Raw genomic sequence first — 6208 nt, 5'->3', positions numbered from 1 at the left:
ATGAACAATGAGAACTCATGGACACAGGGAGGGGAGCACTACACACTGGGGTCTATTGGGGGAATAGGGGAGGGACAGTGTGAGGGGAGCTGGGGAGGGATAGCATGGGGAGAAAATGCCAGATACAGGTGAAGGGGAGGAAGGCAGCAAATTACACTGCTATGTGTGTACCTATGCAGCTATCTTGCATGTTCTGCACATGTACCCCAAAACCTAAAATGCAATAAAAAAAGAGCATCCATATAGTTTAGAAGAACATCTGTAGCATGGTGTAGGAGAAATCCCCAAGATGCAGGCTATAAATGAGCTGATGTGATTCTGAAGTTCTTCCTACACCTGTCATTTGGAAGTAAGACTGACCCTTTTAAATACTTTAAACTTAATAAGTGCTGATGGCTCATGGACAAAGTTGCCTCAAGGATGCTCAAAAGAAATAACTGATAACCAGAAAAAAAAAAAAGAAAGTACACTCCCCTGTTACCAGACTTCATTGAAGGTCAGTTAATACTAAAGGAGAAGTTTATTACTCAGTCAGTAGCAGATATCAGTAGGAAGTTTCAGAAGCTGGCTTTGGGACAAGAACAGAGTCTAGAATCATTACTGAACCAGGCAACCTTGATGTTTTATAATAGAGACCAGGAGGAACCGGCTGAAAGGAACTGGAGAGATCAGAGAAATGCTGCTGCCTTATTCATGGCTTTCAGGCAAGCAGACCCAAGGGGCTCAAATGAGGGAAAAGCTCAGATTAGCCACCAGGCTGGCAAAGTTTGTTACCATTGCAGTCTGAAGGGACATTTTATAAGAAACTGTTCCCAGAGGAATGTACCACAACCTCATCCATGCCCGTTGTGCCAAGGCAATAACTGGAAAGCACACTGTGTCAGGGGATGAAGGTTCTCAGGGCCTGAGATGTCTAACCAGATGACCCAATGACAGGACTGAAGGTACCCAGGGCAAGCACTAGCTTGAATTATCACCCTCAATGAGCCCTGGGTAACACTGACCATAGAGGGCCAGGAACTTGATCTCTTCCTGGACACTGGTGTAGCCTTCTGTTTGACTCTCCTGTCCTCGACAGTTGTCCTCTAAGTCTGTAACTGTCCGAAGAGTCCTAGGATGAGCAGTCTCCTCATATTCCTTCCAGCCTTTAAGCTGTAACTGGGGAGATATACTTTTTCCCCATACCTTCCTCATTATCCCAGAAAGTCACACTCCCTTACTAGGGCAGGACATGCTAGCCAGAGCAGGAGCCATTATCTATATGAACCTCATCAGAGAGGAAATCCCTCTCTGCTGCTCATTATTTCAAGAAGGGATTAATCCTGAGGTTTGGGCAATGGATGGACAATTGGATGGGCAAAGAATGCATGCCCAATTTGAATAAGCCTAAAGGATCCCACCCCTTTTCCTTACCAAAGACAGTACCCCCCAAGACCAGAAGCCAAAAAGGGACTACAGGATATTGTAAGGGGCTTAAAAACTCAGGGTTGCTCTTTCCAGCCAGCGCCGAGCGATGGGCATCTCTCAGGACAACTGGCACAAGCGCCGCAAGACCAGGGGCAAAAGAAAGCCTTGCCACAAGAAGTATGAGTTGGGGCGCCCGGCTGCCAACACCAAGATTGGCCCCCGCCGCATCCACACAGTCCGTGAAGAAATACCGTGCCCTGAGGCTGGACGTGGGGAATTTCTCCTGGGGCTCAGAGTGTTGTACTCGAAAAACAAGGAACATTGATGTTGTCTATAATGCATCTAATAACGAGCTGGTCCGTACCAAGACCCTGGTGAAGAATTGCATCGTGCTCATTGACAGCACGTGTTACTGACAGTGGTACGAGTCCCACTATGCGCTGCCCCTGGGTCACAAGAAGGGAGCCAAGCTGACTCCTGAGGAAGAAGAGATTTTAAACAAAAAACGATCTAAAAAAATTCAGAAGCAATACGACGAAAGGAAAAAGAATGCCCAAATCAGCAGTCTCCTGGAGGAGCAGTTTCAGCAGGGCAAGCTTCTTGCATGCATCGCTTCAAGGCCAGGACAGTGTGACCGAGCAGATGGCTATGTGCTAGATGGCAAAGAGTCAGAGTTCTATCTTAGGAAAATCAAGGCCCAGAAAGGCAAATAAATCCTTGTTTTCTTTCTTCACCCAATGTAATAAAGGTGTTTATTGTTCTGTTTGGAAAAAAAAACAAAAAAAACTCAGGGTCTAGTGAAGTCCTGTAATAGCCCTTGTAATACTCCAATTTTAGGAGTGCTGAAACCTAAAAAACAATGGAGGCTGGTGCAGGATCTCAGGCTTATTAATGAAGCTATTTTTTCCTTTATAATCAGCTTGGCCTAATCCTTACACCTTGCTCTCTCAAATACCAGGAGAGGCACAATGGTTTACAGTCCTGGACCTTAAAGATGCCTTTATCTGTGTACCATTACATCCTGACTCTCAGTTTCTGTTTTTCTTTGAAGACTCTTTAGACCAGAGTTCTCAGCTCACTTGGACAGTATTACCTCAGGGCTTCTGAGACAGCCCCCACCTGTTTCGTCAGGCTCTAATTCAGGACCTTAGTAGTTTTTCATGTCCAGGTACCCTGGTTCTTTACAATCTGGATGACTTACTTTTAACTGCGAGCTCAGAAGCACAGTGTCAGCAGGCCACCCAGGACCTCCTAAACTTTCTTGCCACCTGTGGATATAAAGTTTCCAAACCAAAGGCCCAACTTTGTAGGCAAGAGGTAAAATACCTAGGGCTGGTCTTTTTTAAAGGCACTCAGGCCTTAGATAAGGGATGCCTACAACCCATATTGGCCTTTCCCTGTCCAAAGACTTTAAAACAGTTGCAGGGATTCTTGGGAATAACTGGTTTTTGCCGATCATGGATTCCCAGATATGGTGAAATAGCAAAACCTCTGTACACTCTGATTAAAGAAACTCAAAAAGCTAACATCCATTTAGTATTCTAGAACCCTATAGCTGAGGCAGCCTCTCAGACCCTGAAGCAGGCATTACTGCAGGCTCCAGCTCTAAGCCTTCTCCTACAGGAAACGACTTCTCCCTATATGTTATGGAAAAGTCAGGAGTGGCACTGAGGGTCCTCACCCAGACTCGGGGGACCACACTACAACCGGTGGTATACCTAAGTAAGGAAATTGATGCTGTAGCAAAAGGCTGGCCACACTGCTTGCGAGTTGTAGCTGCGGTGGCTATATTGGTCTCAGAAGCTGTTAAAATAGTGCAAGGGAAAGATCTAACTGTATGAACTTCACATAATGTAGCTAGGATTCTGGCCTCTAAAGGAGGCTTATGGCTGTCCTACAACCACTTATTCAAATATCAGGCCTTAATGCTCAAAGGGCCTGCACTTCAGCTGCACACATGTGCAGCCCTTAATCCAGCTACTTTTCTTCCTGAGGAAGGGGCAAAGAACATGACTGTCAGCAGGTTATACCCCAGAACTATGCAGCTTGAGAGGATCTCTTCGAAACTCCTCTAGCCAATCCTGACCATAACCTTTACACTGACAGAAGTTCCTTTAAGGAAAATGGAGTTTGAAAAGCAGGATATGCAGTATTCAGTGATCAAACAGTGCTTTAACACAATCCCTTCCTGCTGGGACTAGTGCCCAGTTGGCAGAACTGATAGCCCTCACCAAAGCTCTAAAATTAGGAAAAGGAAATAAAGTAAATATATACACAAATTCCAAATATGCTTACCTGGTTTTGCATGCTCATGCTGCTATATGGAAGGAAAGAGAGTGCCTAACTTTGGTAGGAACTCCCATTAAATCACTAGGAAATTTTAGACTTATTACAAACTGTTCAAGAACCAAAAGAGGTAGCAGTCTTACACTGTCGGGGTCACCAGAAAGGAGGTGAGAAGGTAGCTAAGGGCAATCACCAAGCTGACCTAGAGGCTAAAAGGGCAGCTAAACAAGCATTTATGAAAGGACCTTTAATATGTAAAAACCCACTCCAAGGAACTAGACCTCAATACTCATCAGAAGAGGTAGAGTGGGCAATCTCCCAGGGACATAATCTTCCTTCAGGATGGTTAGCCACTGAGGAGGGAAAAGTGCTTCTACCTGCTACCAGCTGGTGAAAGTACTTAAAACTCTGCATGAAACCTTCCATATGGGTATAGAGAAAACACATCGGATGGCCAAGTCTATATTTACAGACAAAGATCTCTTCAAAGCTGTCCAACAAATAGTGAAAGGATGTGAAGTATGCCAGAAACAGAATCCTTTGACATATTGCACAGCTCCCCCTGGAGAACAACGAGCTCGTCATTACTCAGGTGAGGACTGACAAATGAACTTCACCCACATGCCCAAGTCTCAGGGATATAAATATCTGCTAGTATGTGTAGATACTTATACAAACTGGGTTGAGGCTTTCCCCTGTAGAACAGAGAAAGCCCAATAGGTAATAAAAGTCCTGATCAATGAAATAATGCCTAGATTAGGACTCCCTCACTGTCTTCAAAGTGATAATGGTCCTGCCTTCAAAGCTGCAGTAACCCAAGGAATTCCCAGGGCGTTAGGAATACAGTATCATCTCCACTGTGCTTGGAGGCCTCAGTCCTCAGGGAAAATAGGAAAGATGAATGAAATTCTTAAGAGACACTTAAAGAAACTGACACAGGAAACCCACCTCTCATTGCCTTCTCTATTGCCAATGGCACTCTTAAGAGCTCAAAATTCTCCTCAGAAAATAGGACTCAGTCCCTATGAGATGCTTTATGGATGGCCCTTTCTTAGTAATGATCTTGTATTAGACAAGGAAACAGCATATCTAATAAAAGATATAACCTCCTTGGCTAAGTACCAATAGGTTCTTAAGACTTTGCCTGAGGGACATCCTAGGGAAAAAAGAAAGAGTTGTTCTGCCCCGGAGACTTGGGGCTTGTTAAGTCTCTCTCCTCAGACTCTCCCTCTCTAGGCCATCTTGGGAAGGACAATTTTTGGTTATTCTGTCTACCTCAACAGCAGTTAAAGTGGTGAGAATTGACTCATGGATTCACCACACTTGGCTGAAGTCTTGTATACCTCCTGAAGAAAGTCATAGAGCCTCCACTCCACAGCCTGAAGTTCCAGGAGAAGATCTTTCATACACCTGCAAGCCATTAGAGAATCTGCATCTGATTTTCCAAAAAGATTCTCAGGGAAGTAACCACTTATAAGTCTAATTTATATCCTGGTATTAATAGGAGTATACCCAGGGGAAAGTGGTAGAATAATAGAAAAACTTGGTGCTGGTATTCGGAAAATTACTACCTCTATTCAGTTACTATAAACTACTTCAGAAGTTAATTAATAACATAAAAATATTGCTAATTCTCTCTGCAAAAGGCAGCTCTCTCTGCAAAACAGCTTAACTCTTTAGCTGCCATAGCTCTTTAAAGTAAAAGGGCTCTAAATCTACTAACAACAGAGAGAAGGGGAACCTGTCTCTTTCTAGGAAAAATGCTATTTTCTAAACCAGGTAAGTGTTGTTTTGAACATAAAACTCAGGAATCAATCAAACACAGGGCTAAAATTATTCCAGAAACAGTATTGTGAAGCTTGTTTAACAACTGACTGTCCTGGCTCTATTCTCTTGTAGACTTGTTTATAACCATTCTATATTCGTTGGCCTCTGGGATTTTCATCTTTAATCACCTTGTCACATTCATTTCTTATAAAACCATAAGGTCACAAATAATCCTACCATTGGAACCCCAGATGTCCTTTGCTTGTGGGCTCTATTGTGGATCTCAGGATCAACCTGCACCCCTGAAAGGCTCCCCTCTGGAGGAAACCTCAACTTCAGGGCCCCTTCTATGCCCCATGTCAGCAGAAAGTAGTTAAAGAGTGATGCCCATGTTCTAACATAATTTGAATTTTCCTGTTCAGAGGGGGGAATGAGGGAAGGTGTTCTCTTTCCAGGTCCACGAGGTGGTGTAGTTTTAAGAGCAAGAACTTCCCAGTGCCATGTCCCCCTCCCATCTCTCTCAATCCGGGAAATTTAATGGTCTCTGTTTTAATTTTCATGGGCACGGGAAGAATCAAAAGTCAATCACTCCAGCGGAAGTTCTAAGGAACTCCTTTCATTGGCCAGGGGCCTTGGAGAAGAAGGGAACTCCTTCCAGGTTAAAAGTCCTTGTCCCCACACCTGGCCAGATTTCCCCTCTGGAGTCCCCTTCCATACTCTTCATGGAAGCTTTCTCTCTTCTCCTTTT

At 44.1% G+C, this 6208-nt stretch overlaps 1 pseudogene; it reads left to right on the top strand.

Annotated features, from left to right (window-relative positions):
* The first annotated feature begins 1489 nt into the window (after positions 1-1489).
* LOC100402700 (small ribosomal subunit protein eS8 pseudogene) lies at positions 1490-2120 on the top strand (annotated as a pseudogene).
* The last annotated feature ends 4088 nt before the right edge of the window (positions 2121-6208 follow it).

The sequence above is a fragment of the Callithrix jacchus genome, chromosome X (assembly GCF_049354715.1).
Source record: "Callithrix jacchus isolate 240 chromosome X, calJac240_pri, whole genome shotgun sequence".
In the NCBI taxonomy this organism is placed as follows: Eukaryota; Metazoa; Chordata; class Mammalia; order Primates; family Cebidae; genus Callithrix; species Callithrix jacchus.
This window is presented reverse-complemented; position numbering and strand designations above follow the sequence as displayed.